Here is a 19,072-nt window from a genome sequence, read left to right as displayed (position 1 = left end):
TTCCCCAGGTTGTCCTTATTTCCCTTGTTATATATTGGCACTATATTTGCCCCTTTTCAGTCCTCTGGAATCTTTCCCATCTTCTATAACTTTTAAAAATAATCACTAATGGCTTAGATATCTCCTCAGACAGCTTCTGCAGTATTCTAGCATGCATTTGATCAGGCCCTGGTGGCTTGAAGATATCTAACTTGTCTAAGTAATTTTTAACTTGTTCTTTCCCTATTTTAGTCTCTGATCCTACCTCATTTTCACTGGCATTCACTATGTTAGACATTCAGTTGCTATTAACCTTTTTGGTGAAAACTGAAACAAAAAAGTCATTTAGCCCTTCTGCCATTTCCATATTTTCTGTGATGGTTTTCCCCCCTCACTGAGTAGAGCGGAAGAATTACTTCTCATGTCTTGCTTACAACACTCCTGCTACTACAGCCTACCCTGTCCTTGGTCTTCCTCTTGCTTCTAATGTATTTGTAGAAAGTTTTCTTGTTACCCTTTATGTCACTAGCTAGTTTAATCTCATTTTATTCCTCGGCCTTTTTTATTTTGTCCCTACATACTTGTGTTATTTGTTTATATTCATCCTTTGTAATTTGACCTAGCTTCCACTTTTTGTAGAGCTCTGTTTTGAGTTTCAGATCACTGAAGATCTCCTGGTTAAGTCCGCATGGTCTCTTGCCACACAAGTAGAAGGAAGGGCCCAGACCCAGCATCCTCAGGCATGCGTGCTCCCTCTCTCCCACCCTTCTGCGTGGCTGTTTATCCCACTGCCGGTCCATTCAACATCCCCTCCCGTTGGGAGAAATGGGCAGGGTGGTATTACTGCTAATCAGCCTTTACATTCTCCCTTCCTTACTTCTGTCCTGTCACCCCACATACCACCCTAAATAATGACTATGTCTCTTTGGTGTTTACACCTTTCAGATATGTGTGCACTCTTCGTCATGCCACCTAGTTGTCATTGTAAGCAGAGCGGATAGTGATGCCTATAGTTAAGGTTGCCTAACGCTTTCCATTCTATCACCCTGGTGTCAGTTCTTATAACTTTGCCAAACTTGAACCACTTGGGCCAAAATTTTCCATGCCGGGTGTCTGACTCTGGCTGAATTGTTTTGGAAAGTTCAGCAAAAACAGTTCAACTGTTTCTGAAAATGAGATTAGGGAAGATACGTTATTTTGTCCATGTTAAAAATATTCTTACAGTTGTAACATTGAAACGCTCTAGCCCCTTCATGCTTTGGAGCAGAGACTTGAAATTTAGCAAAGGGGTTATCGTCATCCTGGGAATATTGTTGTCTCTGTAAAGGTATCTCTCCATATTCCGTTATTTTATAGCCAGGTCTTCAGCTGGCATAGCTCCATTGACACCTTCTGAGGATCTGGCCCATTGACTTGGATGGAGCTATGCCTATTTACACCCGCTGAGAATGTGGCCCTTACCCTTTCTTCACATGTCAGTCCCTCCAATGAAACTCAACAAGTGACCTCATACACCAGTATCTACCATGAAACTAAACTGTATTTCAACCCGTCTATCAAAGTGCTCGCAGTTTTCATTTAGAAGAAGGTGGAACAATAATAAAATATGGACCAAAGTCCATATGTATCCCTAGCATTTAATAAATAATAAATAATTTTAAAATGACATCAACCCATCAGCTCTTGCTAAGTCTTCTTATCATATAGGAGTAGAAAATGATTTGTTCATCCGTTAAACATTAACTTGTTGCAGTAAGCCTAAAAAACCACCATGCTATCATACTCGTGTATCAAACCACGCTCTGCAGCAATACACCGTATGTTATAGTAATTGAGAAAAGGGAAAACAATCGAGACGGATAATAAAAAGGCAATTGAAACGTCTGCTGCCACCCAGGCATAATTTCTGCTATGCCCAATGACTCTAAGTGTTATGGGTTATTGGCATGCAAATACATAATAAAATGCATTCCAGAGCCATATAAAAATGTCTAATTTTAGTGTGCATTCCACAGCCTATGCTAAATTGGCTGCTTGTTTCTAGGGGAGAATGCTGTGGATGCATATTCGCAACACAAAGCTCAGCTAACACAAAATGGATCCAGTACGGGTGTCCAAAGGAGTCAAGTTAGGACACTATGCTATTGTAAGTGGGACCGGGATCATCTCTTCTTTGTGTGTGTGTGTACAACACCTAGCAGGGTAGAACCCTGATCATGGGGTCTCCATGTACTACTGAAATTCATATAATCTGAATAATATCGTTGTATATCAGTTGTACACTTTTGTCTCCTTTTTGTCATCCGTAGCAGGAGAGAGAGACTGAGCGATGGTAAACTTCAAAACTGTGTCCACTTCGGGCTCTGACTTAGATATCAAAAAATAGGAAAATGTAAGAATAGGTCTGCAACTTTACCCTGAATTCCTAAGGGAAAACTTTGTTAATGTGGAATTAAAGTGGTTCGACTCAATTGCGTGGGAGAAAACCCTGCAGAGAACCTTACCGTTTTCTTAGACCCCACCCCAAATAAAAGAGATCCTGGAAATTTCACATTTAAAATAACCCGATGTGGAGAAAAAACCAGTTGCAGGATCAGAGCCTACGTCATGTAACTTCTAGCGCGAGGACAGGCTGCTGTCCTCTAGCTACGCCCCACGGCAATCACATACACGAAGTTGCCAGATAAAGACTTATGTGTGAAACAGCCTGGCATTGCAGACATCCAATTTGAAAACCCCTGGTTAGTGGATCTCTACAATCTCCCTGACCTGCCTGTCACACCTCCCTCAGTGCTGAGTGCACACGATCTGTAAGCAGTCAATGTTCCCTTTGAAACCATACTGCTGTTACCCTTCTCCCTTGGCGTTGCAGGCAACTGCAGAGATGGGCAGTACCTGGCTCGCTCCCTTTGCAACTCACATCATTCTAGGGTGACCAGATGTCCCGATTTTATAGGGACAGTCCCAATTTTGGGATCTTTTTCTTATATAGGCTCCTATCGCCTCCCAACCCCTGTCCCGATTTTTCACACTTGCTGTCTGGTCATACTACATCACTCACCACCGCCACCATCACCAAACAACAGGGGGCGTTTCCGAGTGGTAGGAATGTCATTGGGTGGTTTTAGGTTAATGTTTGCCTGAGGAACTTTCACAACACTCACTAACAGAGGCTTTTGGTGTAAGCAGTAAAACAAATTGCTCCCGCCCTCCGTCAGCACACAATGTACAGTGAGCAGTGTCTGTCCCCCGGGTCATGTGCTGGAGAGGCTAAATCCAGCAACTCCTGCTTGGCTGGAAGGCTGGGGTGAAACTCTGGAGTCCTCTTGCCAAAGTCCAGAGTAGCATGCACAGACCCAATGTTTCCATTGACAGGCCAGGCTACTGCAAGTCTCAAACAGAGCTGAGCATTTTGGGTTGGTGGGACGCATTCCTTCGTCCGGGTTGCGCATCCCTGCAGTGTGCTTAATTAAGAATGCAGTTTAAGCCTTGATTTCCTTTCTTTTGCGGGCTTGCGTCAGTCCTGTGAGCATTATTTGAACAGAGAGCTTTGTTTATCTGTCCCTTTGCCTTGTGAGGGAAAAGCAAGCAACCTTTATGTCTTAAATACCTCACATAGCTCCCTGAGGGTGTTTGGTTATGTTATTCCTTGGCTCTCGCTCAATCGTGGGTGCGATGGTACAGTTTCCTCCTGCTGCACCTGAGAAGGAAGCTGGAAATATACCCTGTGAAGCCGTGTGCAGCGTAGAAGGACAATATGCAATGAGTTTTCCTGAGCAAAACTAGTGACAGCATAATGCTTTGGGTCTGACCAGTGTTTTCACCTCAGTTCTGAGAAAGAAAAAGATACAATTATTCCCTTTAAAAGTGAATCACCGTCGGATGCAGTGGACTGTGCATTTCAGTTGCGCTGCAGCAGGGTCAAGAGCATTGACATATCCCCTGCCTATGGTAGCCCCTCAGGCAGTACGGGACTGCTGGCATGACTCTACACCAACCCCCATTCCCATCCTCCAGCATAGGAAGTGCGGAGAGGGTGTGGCCACAGTCTCAGATGCCCACAGGGCCTATAGACAGCTAGATTGTAAATTAGGGTCCCCCCAAGGCTGCTCTAACTTACATGAGGAGTCAAACGTATCCACAGTTGTTCTGAGCATAGGCGCCAACTCCGTGGTGCTCCAGGGCTCAAGCACCATGGAAAACAATAGAGGGTGCTCAGCACCCACCAGCCACAGCTGTTCAGCGGGGCTGCCAATCAGCTCTTTGACGGCTGGCAGGAGGTGCTCGCGGGATAGCAGAGAGCAGCGAGGGCTGGGCAGAGCAGGAGAGGAGCAAGGGTGGGGTCCCCGAGGAGGGGGAGGGGCAGGAAGAGGTGGAGTGAGGGCAGGGCCTCGGGGAGGAGTGGAATGGGGGCGGGGCCTCAAGGCAGAGCAGAGGTGGAGCACCCACCAGGAAGAATAAAAACTCAGCACCAGTGGCTCTGAGAATATGGGGAGCTATCTTTCCTCTCCTTCCATGTGACCGATGTCAGAATGGAGAAAAGGAACAGCGGGGCCAGTGTTATGGTGACAACTCCGCTGTGGGGGTTGCACTGGGAAACAAGCTTAAAATGTGGCATGCATTCCTGTTTTCCTTCAGGATGGAATGGTACTCAGCCGACAGCTCTTGCACCAAGCATGGGCCTTCCGGGTCGCACTTTCGCAGACCCTGGATCTGAACAGCGTTTGTCTTGCTCTGTCTGGATCTTGCCCGGGCTGAGAAGAGTGCTGCTCATAAGCACAATCCCCACACTGGTCTGCTACATCCACGGTAGTGCTGGGAGCACCAGAAAACTGGCCTGGTGGTGCAGTGAAAAGGAGCCGTGGCGATTCTTTCTGCAAGCAGAGCTGGGGGAAAGAGAAAGGAAAGGAAGAGGAGAAACAGCCCCGCTCCCATCGGCGGGGAGTTGAAAGGAAAGCAAGACAGAGCTGGCACTGAAAGGAATGATGGAGACTCGAAGGAGCTCTGGTGATGAGGTACCTTGGTGATGCAATGTCACCACTGATGTTTCACAGCAGAATGCAGAGAAATGTCCTGATGACTTCCTGGCTCTTATGGACAGGTCTATTGGCTGGGCTCTCCAGCCACTCAAAGTTGATATCACTGTGCTGGTCTAGACTAGAACTGTCTGAAATGTTTCAAACTGGTTTTATTTTCGTCGAAAAATGGCCTTCTTTTGTAGGGATTCTTTTGGGGGAAAGACTGTCAACAACCATCTTTTCACAAAATGTGCCTTTTGATGTTTTGAGCGAAACCATCAGGGAAAAAGCTAGCGCGTGAAAACTTTCAGCAAACAAAAAGGTCCGTACCCGTTTCAATAATATTTTCAATATTAAAAAAAAAGCAAACCCTAAAAATGTGGCAAAAAGCCAGAAACAGGTCTATTTTGAACACTTCAAAATGCACCCGATTTTGAAAGCTCCAATATTTTGCCAAACCGATCCTTTCGTTTTTCACCCAGCTCTGGTATCCAACGCAGCTCAACATGCTTGGGGTCTGCTGCTGCTTGTTAGCAGCTCTGGAGCGAAAATATCACCAAAGAAAAGGGCTGTTCCTAAAATTCCCACCTTTGCCTATGGCTGGCTGTGTAGCTGGAGGGCTTTACCTTACAGAGCACTACCAGGCATTTCCTTGCACACAGAGAATGGCCAGGGTCACTGCTGAATCCCCTGAAAGAGCATACTTCATTCCGGGGCAGAGATGTAGAGGTCGATGATCCAAGCCAGTAGAGGAGTAGGTGGGTGGCGGACGCCTCCAAAGGCCTTACAGGTAGGGCTGCACTGCACTCTAAGCCCCCTTCCATCCACACACAAATTAGTCTGATTCAGGTTAGGACCTTAGGACCCGGGTTCTAGAACCCCCACTGGGGGAGGGGCTTGAGTCCTAGTCCTGCTGTGACTCTGGTCCAAGCCCTGTCTTTTTGCAGTGTGGACACAGCTCAAGCCACAGACCCAAGTCAGTAAGGATGCATTAGTAGTAGCAGTAAGGATGCATTAGCAGGTCCAGGAAGTCTAAACCTGGTTTTACAATGCAGTGCAGACGCTTAAACGTGGGCTTGGAAACAAGTGTCCCGTAAACCTGGGTTTACAATGCAGTGTAGACATACCCTAAGCTGCTAGTTCCAAGGAAAGCCATCCTTCTTGGGTGCAAAAACAGGTGTCAGGCAGGATCAGTTCGCCATTCCCATCTTATCTAGGATCAGAGGCATGTGCCATAGGGCCCAGAACAACCAGTGTCCAGGGAGAAGCCTATGTCTATCTAGGCACTTACATGGCCCCATCATCACCACAGGATTATGAGGGCCTAGGGCAGCTGTAGTGTGGAGCTGTGCAGAGAGCAGTGACTGCAGGTAGCTGCCATGGAGAGGGGAAGGAACGGAGAGGCAGGGGGAAGCAGCATGGGGACTGGTAGGAAAAGCCCCTGGAGGGAAGAGATGTGATGGGGAGATAAGCAGTTCAGCAGCTAGAAGGGGAAAGAAAGGGGCCAGCTATGGGAGCAGGCCCAGACAGAAGCCAAAGGAGGCTACTGCCGACCACCTGTGGAGCTAGAAGGACCAGCAGTCTCCTTCTGCATGGTGCACGACGGGGTGAGTGAAAAATAAAGGAACAGGGCAGGAAGGCCTCCGCAGAGATGGAGAGCAGCCCGCTCAGAGCAGCGAGAGCTGATTGCAAGGGTGGGGGACAGAACAGTGGCCCTGCAAAGACACAACACTGCAGAGGGGCCTTTGCAGGAGCCAGTCCTCCAGGTTTCCCTTCAAGGGCAAAGCCAATGAATTCGGCCCTCTTCAGCATGAGCAGGACCTGGGGCAGTGGAACCTTGGCTGTGGATTGGGCTGCAGGGAAGGGTCAGACTGGAAGGAGTTGTGGACCTTAGTAGAGTGTCTCTGTGTGGGTACCTGTGGTGGGAGATTGTGTGGTCTGTCCCCCAGAGGTTGAGGCTGGCTAGTGAAGCACATGAGACCACTAGCACATTAAGCTGGAGGGGAGACAATGGAGAGGGGGCCCCAATTAGACCATGGGCTACACCAGGATATGGGTAAAGCCCTGGTCTGCCCACCAAGGGAGAGATGGCTTCAGGCTGGAGCCCCAAGGGATAAGGTTAGCCCAGTACATGTGCCTCTGGCACTTTCCCCTCTGGGTTTTGTTAAGAACTTGCTCTGTGTAACTTCAACTGCACCTGGCTGCCCGGGCCAAATTCTGCGCACAGATGTGCACATCCAGCTCCCATTTAAGACAAAGGGACTGCAGATTTGTTCTTGAATTTGCAAATTTGCAGGCTTTAAACCAGGGTTTCTCCACCCTTTTCTTTCTGCCAGTTGTACTTAAGACTTTGTTCACATTAAACATGTTGGTGAGTGCTTATTGAGAACCCCACGTACTGCCTAGGATTTGGTGATTTTCCTCTGAGCTAGTAGTGTCTTGTCAAGCTACCAAGTGCTAACACGCTGACAGTGATCTCTGCAGAAGGGAATTAGGAGTAGCAGAGCTTTGTATGGTTAATTCTTCTCTGTCGACTATTCTTCAATCAGTGGCTCTGTTAAAGCATTTGTATTCCTTTCCAAACTGGAGATTCCCTATGCATGTAGGCAAAAAATGCCCATCATTTGGAACTACACAGGGGAGTACCAATCTTGTAAGTAATTGCTGAAAATCCAAGTTGACTGTGTTCTGTTTTATACGAGATAATACACTTGGTATTAGAGAGACAAGGTGGGTGAGGTAATATCTTTTATTGGACCAACACTAGGTATTCAGTCCCAAAGAAACGTTTCACCTCTCATTTGTCATGATGAGCTGTCATGTCATGGTACAGGATGATGGAACACAACGGAATGTGCTGACACCTTTGCTAAGAAGTATTCTAAAATTTATTACAGATGAATGTTGTGTTTATGTGCCGCTAAATGGTGATCCACCCCAATCAACTCCCATTCATCAATGGTTTAGAAAAGTCTTAGCAAATTCTTATAAGGCAATGAGTTAATAGGAATTCCTTTCATATATGTGTGGAAGAGAACCTTTATAATCTCCAAGTAAAGTCTCAGGGCAAGATGTGCTAAAGCAAACTCCGCACGAGCATGATTCAGGCTGTTTTCTGTAGGCAAAGATGATCAGAAATGCACTACAACTGTGCAAACCCTTGAAAAATGAGGGTAGCAATAACTTATTACTTCCGTTAATTACTAAAGCCATGAGTTATAGTCCCCAGCTTACTAATAAAGCCATGATTTATAGTCCCCATGCACCATTGTAAAAGCCCTCTGACTCACATGAGATGTAACCTTTCCAATTCATGAATTAAAATGCCAAAATACGTAAAACTGGAGGCAGATGTCATTGTTAGCAGTGATTGTGCAACTTTACCAGCAGATTCTTAATAAATCGAGACAAGTAACAAACTAGCGTGTTTAAATTAATCTATTCTGAAGCTGCAGATTCACAGCTGATGAAATTTCCAAGAGGATATATACGATTTGTTAATATCCTGTTTACAAAAACTGTGTAAACAGTAGAAGCCCATTACCCAAAGATCCATGTAAAGGATGCTTCCAATGTTTGTAAGATGGATGGCAATTCAGATGGTATGTGATACGGCTGATGCATATTGTAATCAAATGATGCCCCAACATAACCAAAGGAATGTTGCAATTTGGACTGCATTGCATCAGACTAAAATAAACAAATTTCCTTAAAGAACTTATTTTAAGTGCATTAAACCTCTGTGCCCATTAAAACCATGCACTTGGAAGGATAAGAAATAAGTGTTGTATACTGAGGCCTGAAGAACACCAGCCATTCATGGAGCGCTAGCTGGTGCTCCACAGAATGGAATATTCCGAGACCAAAGCAGAGGAAGTGATGGGAGATGAGGTGGGTCTGGGAGACGAGCCCTCTGTTACAAAGTGTGCTGCAGGATTTAAAGACTGGCAAATATCTGGTTTGTCCTGGCCAATCTCCTGTACTAAGTCCAAGGGTTTTGTTTTGATTTTGCACGGAAGTTGCATGTGTGTTCAGTGATGTGTGTCTCGAGCAGGGTAGATTAATATGGGTGTGGAGCTGGACCGGCTGTACATTATGTATGAAGGGACAAGCTCTGCTCTCAGACACATGTGCAGGACTTCTGTTGAAGTAAAGGGCCAAACGTTTGTAACCTGGGTGCATAAAGTTAGGCCTCTAAATCCCATATTTAGCCTCCTAGATAAAAATGACCCAATGTTCAGGGACACAGAGCCCACACCGAAGTTCTCGGTGGTGAGAGCAGGGTTCATCAGTGCCTCTAGAAATCAGGCCACTTTCATTTAGGAACCTAAATGTTGGATTTAGGTTTGCAGATTTGACAGTGATTGGATTCCACAGCCCCGTCCCCCATTCTTCATGTTCGTTTGATCTCCTTCTGTGGTTTTTCACAGCACCACACCCGGTGCCTTCCATAAGTATGAAGAACACAGTCCCTGCCTTCAGGAGTGTACAGCATAGGCTGTCTATCCTGGATTAGTGACACTCTCAGTTCAACGGCTAAGCCAAGTCCAATGAAACACAAGTTTCTAATACTGTCAGCTAGTTAAAAACAACGGTCACCGTGTTCAAAGAGCTGGTGTATCACTGATGTAGGGAAAAAAACCCTGCAGGCCATGGGATGTTGTAGCCCCAACATGGGGCAGGAGGTCTCTCTCTCTCTTTCTTTAATTACATGGGCTTTCGAAAGAGCCCCTGGTAGCCCCCCTCCTCGTCCTCATTCAGGAATAAGCTCGGTCCCCTGCTGTAGCATCCAAAGAGGCCCCCGAAAGCTCTCCTATAAGAGCAGCAGTGAGGCAGCTGCAGGAAGCAAGCCTGGCTGCTGGGGACAGCGGGTCTTCTGGAGAAACCACCAAGGGAGAGGCCCCACCAGAGGCTTCTTAAGGTATGTCTGCACTGCAGTAAAGCACCGGCGTCTGGTCCATGCCAGCTGACTCAGGTTCACGGGGCTCAGGCTAAGGGGCTGTTTAACTGCAGTGTAGACGTTCTGGCTCGGGCTGGAGCCTGGACTCTAGGACCCGGCGAGGTGGGAGGATCCCAGAGCTTGGGCTGCAGCGCCGGAACATCTACCCTGTAACCCTCCTGCCTTGCACGGTCCCTGAGCGTGGGCTTCCGCCCAAATCCATGCATCTACACAGCAATTTTACAGCCTCCCCCAGCCCAAGCCCCACAAGCCAGAGTCAGCTGACCTGGGCCTGCCGCGGGTCTTTTATTGCCATGTTATCGCATCCTTATAGCTAACAAGCAGCACTGCAGGGCAGCCTTAGCCAGCCCATCCCCACAGGCCAGTAGATGCACTCTGCTCCCTGCCAGGGCAGCTCCGGAACAGGCTGTGTTTGGCCAGCTCTCCCTCCCAAACCCTGCTTAGAGGGAAGGATTTAGCTCCCTTTCCAGGACTGAGGGCTGGGGGAGAGGATCTGGCCAAATACCTTTGACCTATTTCCTCTTTCCTGGTAGCTGGCAGCATCTCTGTGTGCAAAGGGTGGGAGAAGGGAGATCGGTGCCTCAGGCAGCTGGTTTCCATGGGTGATGAAACTGGCTGTGGCCTTCCCGGCTCTCCACCTCCTGAGGTGTTTGTGGCTTTTTCTCACGGGGCATGCTTAGGGCCAGGCCAGAGCCAGACTGGCTGATGTCTTAGCTACTGTGTCTCTGGCGAGGCTAATGCCACAGGCTATGCCCTGCCTGCGGGCTGGCTGGAAGGCGATGACAGGTGCCACCGTTGCTCTCCCATTACCGCTGTAGTGTGGGGTTCTGGCTATAGAGAGAATAAATAACAAACCTTACATTGAGCTGTCAGGGGAAAAAGGCAGAGCTGGAAACTGTTTACTCAAACCGATCATGGAGTCCGTATATGAGCGTGTGATCTAGACACACATATGTATGGTACCTATCAGGGAGAGAGTAAGATAGATACCCACCTTGCACCGCTCCATGTGACTTAGCCAGGCGGTGAGCCACTTCTTTGCTCAGATGGTAGAGCAGCTGGCTGTGGGCCACAGAGGTGCCAGCTGGCATTGTGACAATGGTGATGAAGTGGACACACCGATTTAGAAGCTTTCTAGGGCAGGGACATCTCTTCACCTGTGCGTGACAATGCCTCGCACACTGGGGCCCCAGTCCTAATTGAGGCCTTTGGATGCTACCAAAATAGAAATGATTAATGGTAATTATAACAACATTAGGAGTGTCCTATAATTCTCCTGGATGGGGGAATTCCACTAATTGGTTGAGTCTGCTCCAGTGCCTAGCTACTAGTTAACAGGCAAAACAAATACAATATGCACATAGATTTCATTTCCTGCTAATGCATATGTTGGCTAAGCTGTCTGGATCCTGGAGTTTCAGGTGAATGTTGTTTATTCCTCCACTTGTCATTACATAGTCATCATTTTTATGATGTCCAGTAAAGATTAGGATGCTCATTCTGGGTTATTGGACAGCCAGAGATAAAGCACATAATGTCATAAAAGCACATAAAGCTACTAATGTCTACCCCCTACCTGGGCATAAGATGTGAGGGTCATGGCTAGCCAGAGTGTGGATACAGAAAGCCCACCCACCCCCAGAGCTTTAAACACACCAGTATACATCAATGGCCAGACTATAGTGTAGATTCCACTGTCCACATAGGGCAGGCTGCTGTCCTGACTCAGGTGAGAATGCCGATGGCTTCATAGGGACTCTTCCCTGAGTCAGATTAGCCAGGCTCCGCCTAGAGTGCACAGAGACTGACCCAACTCTTTATATAATGTACGTTATTTAGTTACTTCAAAATTGGGGGTGGGGTGGGGTGTATAGGGCTAGGCCCAGGATTTAAGGGCCTCAGAACTGTCTGTAGTCTCCAAAAGCTCCAAACTTTCCTACTTCCCCTCTCCTTCCCTTGATTCCCTCACCCACTTCAACGCCAAGGGTAGTGTCACAAAGTGCAAAGTAATGCACATTGGAAAACAGAATCCCAACTACAAGTAGAAAATGATGGGGCCTAAATGAGCTGTTACCGCTCAAGAGAGAGATCTTGGAGTCACTGGGGATAGTTCTCTGAAAACACCCACTCCACGTGCAGTGGCAAGCAAAAAAGCGAACAGAATGCTGAGAATCGTTAGGAAAGGGATGGATAAGAAGACAGAAAATATCATGTTGCCGCTATATAAATCCATGGTACACCCACACCTTGAATACTGCGTGCAGATGTGGTCGCCCCATCTCAAAAAAGATATATTGGAATTGGAAAAGGTTCAGAAAAGGGCAACAAAACGATGAGGGGTTTGGAACAGCTGCCATATGAGGAGAGATTAATAAGGCTGAGACTGTTCAGCTTGGAAAAGAGGCGGCTAAGGGGGGATATGACAGAGGTCTATAAAATCATGACTGATGTGGAGAACGTAAATCAGAAGTGTTATTTACTCCTTCTCGTAACACAGGAACCAGGGGCCACCACATGAAATTAATGGGCAGCAGGTTTAAAACAAACAAAAGGAAGTATTTCTTCACACAACGCACAGTCAGACTGAGGAACTCGTTGCCAGAGGATGTTGTGAAGGCCAAGACTATAACAGGGTTCAAAAAAGAACTAGATACGTTCATGGAGGATAGGTCCATCAATGGCTATTAGTCAGGATGGGCAGGGATGGTGTCCCTAGCCTCTGTTTGCCAGAAGCTGGGAATGGGTGACAGGGGATAGATCACTTGATGATTATGTGTTCTGTTCATTCCCTCTGGAGCACCTGGCATTGGCCACTGTCAGAAGACAGGATACTGGGCTAGATGGACCTTTGGTCAGACCCAGTATGGCCGCTCTTATGTCACTATCCTGGCTGAGAGCTGAGTATTTACTCTAATGGAGCAGTTCAGCAGATTCAGCAAAGGCACTGGACAAAGGGCTGCTGAGCAAATGCATCACGTATTCGCTATCTAGGCCTCAGTTTAGGTGGCAGAGGAAATCCGCACTGAGTGCTGCTGAGGCCAAGGCCCTGGATCAAGTTGAGTGCAGGCTCAAGTTATCATCTGCCTCCTTGTGAGGGCAGCCCAGTAGGATTCCATACGGAACATCGTCAACGTCCCAGAGTCGCCTTTGTCAATATCTGAGCCGGCTGTTCAGTTTACAAGCAAAGGAGAAGTACCCAAGCTAGGTGAGGAAAGCCACAGCCAGTGCTGTCAGCTGTGCTGAAGGCCACGCAGCACAAACTGGAGAAGCCAGTTCCACCAAGCAAAGATCCTTTAAGTCGTTGCAAATCCCTTTGGCGGCTCTGCTGCTATCATTTCTCTCCCCTGAGGTCAATGTCACTCTCTGGGTTGCCCCGCCTAGTCACAGCTCTGCTCTCTGTGGTCAGCAGGCACAAATGCCGTCACTCGTTTAATGGAGCCATTTTATTTGCTTGTTGTTAAAAATAAAATTTGTGTCAGTCATTAGGCAGAGAACTGCAAAAATGATGGGAACATGCCTGTCAAGGCACTTTAGGGTGACCAGAGGTCCCGATTTTATAAGGACCATCCCTATATTAGGGGCTTTGTGTTATATAGGTGCCTATTACCCCCACCCCCGTCACGATTTTGCACACTTGCTATCTGGTCACCCCAAAGCACTTATTGCAGGCACCATCTAGAGATTGAGTCTCTACAGGAAAACCCCTAAATGGATGACAGGATTAACCTCATTTCAGTCTGTGACAAAGCTCCCATTGATTTCACTGAGGCAGGAGCAGACCCGAGGGTTATACTGGCTACTAGTCACAAATTCAAGGGCTGCACCCAAGTAGCAGAGAGTATCTACGTACATAGTGTTATCAGCAGGAATAGACCAGTCAGAATATTTGCACGTGGTTGTATCTTCCTGGATAGGTTAAGATGTATCTTTCTTGAGAGACGAGGGTGACCAGATGTCCCGATTTTATAGGGACAGTTCCGATGTTTGGGGCTTTGTCTTATATAGGAGCCTATTGCCTTCCCCCCCCACACACTCCCCCCCCATGTCCTGATTTTTCACAGTTGCTGTCTGGTAACCCTACGAAAGACGCATCAAGAGCATGAGTATCTGGCTGGTGAGTCTAGCCCACATGCTCAGGGTTCAGCTGATTGCCATATTTGGGGTCGGGAAGAAATTTTCCTCCAGGGCAGATTGGCAGAGGCCCTGGGGGTTTTTCACCTTCCTCTGTAGCGTGGGGCATGGGTCACTCGCTGGAGGATTCTCTGCGCCTTGAAGTCTTTAAACCACGATTTGAGGACTTCAATAGCTCAGACATAGGTGAGAGGTTTATCGCAGGAGTAGGTGGGTGAGATTCGGTGGCCTGCACTAGATGATCATAATGGTCCCTTCTGACCTTAAGTGAGTCTATGAGTCTATGATCTAAAGCCCACTGAGGTCAATAGAAAGGCCTTCCCTGGACTTTGGGTCAGGCCTTAGGTGTGGACATCACATTTTCAGGTTGATATTGGCAAACTGGAAAGAGTTCAGAGAAGAGCAATGAAAATGCTGGGGGCTGTGGTGGGAGGGCCGGGTTAATTTATGAGAAAATATTTTAAAAAATACTCATGGTGAGAGGCAGCATAATCCGGTGGCTAGAGCATTGGACTGGGAAGCAGAGACCTGCATCCTATTCCCAGCTCTGCCACTGATCTGTTGGGTGACCTTGGGCAAATCACTTCTCCTTTCTAGGGTTTGTCTGTCTGGTCTCTTTAGATTAGAAGCGATTTGGGACAGGGACTGCCTCTTAGTAGGTACATGCCCAGCACTAAACACCAGGGGGCTTTGACCTTGCTTAAGCAATCTAGGCACTACAGTAATAGAAGAAATATGTACAGCTAAGCAACAAATAAAGGCAGAAGGGCATGAAAACAGGCTACAACTATCTGAAAGGTGTAGACCCCAGGGAAGGAGAGGAATCATACACTATGGGGAATAGAGATACAACTAGGAGGAATGGGATGAAATTAAGAAAGACTGAATTTCAAGAAAAGCTCCCTATCCGTGAACAGGCTGTAAAATAGTCTCCCAAGGAAAAACGGTGGAGATTTTTTAAAACTGGACAGCACTGTGCTCTAGAAAATGTCCTGTACAAAGCAATCAAGTGTGACCTGGCTGATCTAAGAAGCCTTTTCTGTCTCTATTGTCTATGATTTTGTGGGTTGACTAGGAATTTCTTTTTAGTTTATTTTTAGGTTTACACTCCGCCTGCAGCTGTGCTAAGGCAGTGAAAAAAACCCAACCATCCAAAAACAAACAAAACCCTGTGGTCAAATAGCTTTGTCCTCACTGCATTATCTTTACAAGTTAGAGAAGGTGTTTCCTCATCTCCAAATCCTCTATGACATCAATGATAAATAAACCAATAAAACAAACCCTGTCTGAAGGCTGGTCCATACCTTTGGATTTTTCATGGATAGGCTGTCTGTCGAGCTGTCTGAAAGACACAGTGACCAAAGATAAAAATTAGGGTTGTCAAGTAATCACAGTTAACTCACACGATTAACTCAAAAAAATGAATTGCAATTAAAAAAATTGGTCATAATGAATCGCACTTATAACAATAGAATACCAATTGAAATTTATTAAATATTTTTGGGTGCTTTTCTACATTTTCGATATTGATTTCAATTACAGAATACAAAGTGTACAGCGCTCACTTTATATTATTATTTATCACAAATATTTGCACTGTAAAAATGATAAACAAAAGAAACAGTATTTTGCAATTCACCTCATACAAGTACTGAAGTGCAATCTCTTTATCATGAAAGTGTAACTTACAAGGGCAGATTTTTTTTGGTTACATAAGTGCACTCAAAACCAAAACAGTGTAAAACTTTAGAACCTACACGTCCACTCAGTCCTCCTACTTATTCTGCTAATCGCTAAGACAGTTTACATTGACAGGAGATACTGCTGCCCGCTTCTTGTTTACAATGTCACCAGGCGTTCGCACGGCACTTTTGTGGCTGGTGTTGCAAGGTGTTTATGTGCCAGATATACTAAACATTAGTATGCCCCTTCATGCTTCGGCCACCATTCCAGAGGACATGTTTCCATGCTGATGATGCTCATTAAAAAAAATTAAATTAAATTAAAAATTAACTTTGTGACTGTACTCCTGGGGGGGAGAATTGTATGTCTCCTGCTCTATTTTACCCGCAGTCTGCATATATTTCATGTTATCATAGTCTCGGATGATGACCCAGCACATATTGAATCTATTGCCCCATGTTAAGTATCCTCATGCCTTTATGTCAACTGTCTAAATGGGCCATCTTGATTATCACTCCAAAAGTTTTTTTCTCCTGCTGATAATAGCTCATTTTAATGAATTAGCCTCTTACTCCACCTTCTCATGTTCTCTATATGTACGTGTGTGTATATATATATATATCTTCTTACTATATGTTCCATTCTATGCATCTGATGAAGTGGGCTGTAGCCCACAAAAGCTTATGCTCAAATAAATTTGTTAGTCTCTAAGGTGCCACAAGTCCTCCTGTTCTTTTTGCAGATACAGACTAACATGGCTCCTACTCTGAGAGCCAGCACATGTTTGTTTTAAGAACACTTTCACAGAAGATTTGACAAAACACAAAGAAGGTATCGATGTGAGATTTCTAAAAATAGCTACAGCACTGGACCCAAGGTTTAAGAATCTGAAGTGCCTTCCAAAATCTGAGAGGGATGAGGTGTGGAGCTTGCTTTTAGAAGTCTTAAAAGAGCAACACTCTGATGCAGAAACTACAGAACCCAAACTACCAAAAAAGAAAATCAACCTTCTGCAGGTAGTGACTCAGATGATGAAAATGAACATGCGTCGGTCCACACCGCTTTGGATCGTTATCAAGCAGAACCCATCATCAGCATGGACGCACGTCCTCTGGAATGGTGGTTGAAGCATTAAGGGACATATGAATCTTTAGCACATCTGGCATGTAAATATTTTGCGACACCAACTACAACAGTGCCCTGCGAATGCCTGTTCTCACTTTCAGGTGACATTGTGAACAAGAAGCAGGCAGCATTATCTCCTGCAAATTGTAACAAACCTTGTTTGTCTTAGCGATTGGCTGACCAAGAAGTAGGACCGAGTGGACTTGTAGGCTCTAAAACTGTACATTGTTTTATTTTTGAATGCAGTTTTTTTACATAATTCTACATTTGTAAGTTCAACTTTCCTGATAAAGAGATTGCACTGTAGTACTTGTATGATGTGAATTGAAAAATACATTTTGTTTTTTACAGTGCAAATATTGGTAATAAAAAATAAATAGAAAGTGAGCACTGTACACTTTGTATTCGGTGTTGTAATTGAAACTAATATCTTTGAAAATGTAGTAAACATCCAAAAATATTTACAATAAATGGTATTCTATTGTTGTTTAACAGCGTGAGTAATCGCGATTAATTTTGACATCCCTAATAAAAATGTGTAACTGCAGCAGAGGGCTCAAGGATAGAATCACGTACAGATGTGATCAAACACAGTTGATCTGAATTGGGCCAATATACTTTTGAACATGGGTTTTCTTCAATGGTGGGCAGTTAGAGAGTAATTCAATTTTCGGTTACTGCAAGCACCCTGCACTAGTAATTTCGCGGTAATCATAAACCATGTTATGCACCCTGCACTAGTAATTTCGCGGTAATCATAAACCATGTTATACATCCTGCTTGAAATGGGAAGGAAGGGAAAATAAGCCGTAATAAGTCTGTTGTACAAATTATTTGCATATTTTGTAAACACTGTGTGATAACTGACCTAGTCCATAGGCATCATAAAAGGGGGGAAATTCCTACCCTAAACTGTAGAATGCAAGAGCCAAATGTTCAGCTGGTGCAAACCGGTGTAGCCCCACTATTGACTTCCATGGCGCTGTGCCAATTTACACTAGATTAAGATCTCACCCAGTGGCTCAAATATATACACTCAGAGCCCAGTTGTGCTCTCCCACTCATATTGAATAGTACCTTACTACATACGCAATCTCTGTGACTTTAGTGAGTCTACCCATGAGTCTACTACTCACTGTAAGCAAGGGTGGCACAAGCTGGCTCTTAAAATTACACATCTAAGTGAACTGAAGCACTGAAATTTACCATTTGTAGAAGACTGTTTTATAGGATGTTCAAAGAGGCAAACGCCATTTCTCAAAGTAACATTTGTAGAGAATACAGTGTACCAGCTCAGATGAGTGATGAGAAATTATACGCCACAAGACAAAGAAGATTACAAGAATACGAAACAAAGATGTTTATATGATGATAATTGTTTTCCTTACATTAAAATTGGAAAGAGGACATTCCAATGAATTGCCGCGATCATGTCAGCTTTAAATGGTATCTGGGTACCAATCCAAGCCTGTAATTAAATGCTCTCCGAGCACTCATAAATTCTATGAGAGGGTAAGAGAGAAATTAGTTATAAGGTCATAAGTCAGTGGAAGTGCTGTGGTGATTCTGCTTCTCAGGCAGCTTCAAAAATCCCCATATGAACAAATAGTACAGAAACCCTTCGAGCTCTCTTTCTTTTAATCACAGTGATGCTTGCAGAAGCATGCAATAAAACACTTACTAAAGGGGATCAACCCTTATAAAGGAGAAACAATGCTGTGGGAGCAGAAAAGTTGCCATCTATTGACATCAGTGCAGAAGTTTGATCTTACTGGGATAAGCGATGACCCTAATGCTGGGGGAATGGGAGGGGAATCACATGGAGACATCATCATTCTGTAGAGTGTCCTGTTACTATGCAAAGCATCTATCTGTCAGTGCTCTGTCCAATCAGGAGACTTACTTTATCATACTGTTTTCCCTAATCCTTGCACAACTTTGAGGAACAGTCTGTGATATCAAAGCACATAGTAACCTACTGCTTTTGCCTAATGTTAGCATTCTTATACTTCCTTGGGGCTTGTCTACACAGGGGAGTTATTCTGGAGTAAGGCTGGGAGTTAATTTCAAGTGCTATAGCTATTCTAGAATAACTCCCTGTGTGGATGCCCTTATTCTAGAGTAAGTGTCCAAAGAGGGAGTCATTCCTGAATAGTTATTGTGGAATAGCTTATCC

The sequence above is a fragment of the Eretmochelys imbricata genome, chromosome 4 (assembly GCF_965152235.1).
Source record: "Eretmochelys imbricata isolate rEreImb1 chromosome 4, rEreImb1.hap1, whole genome shotgun sequence".
In the NCBI taxonomy this organism is placed as follows: domain Eukaryota; kingdom Metazoa; phylum Chordata; order Testudines; family Cheloniidae; genus Eretmochelys; species Eretmochelys imbricata.
This window is presented reverse-complemented; position numbering follows the sequence as displayed.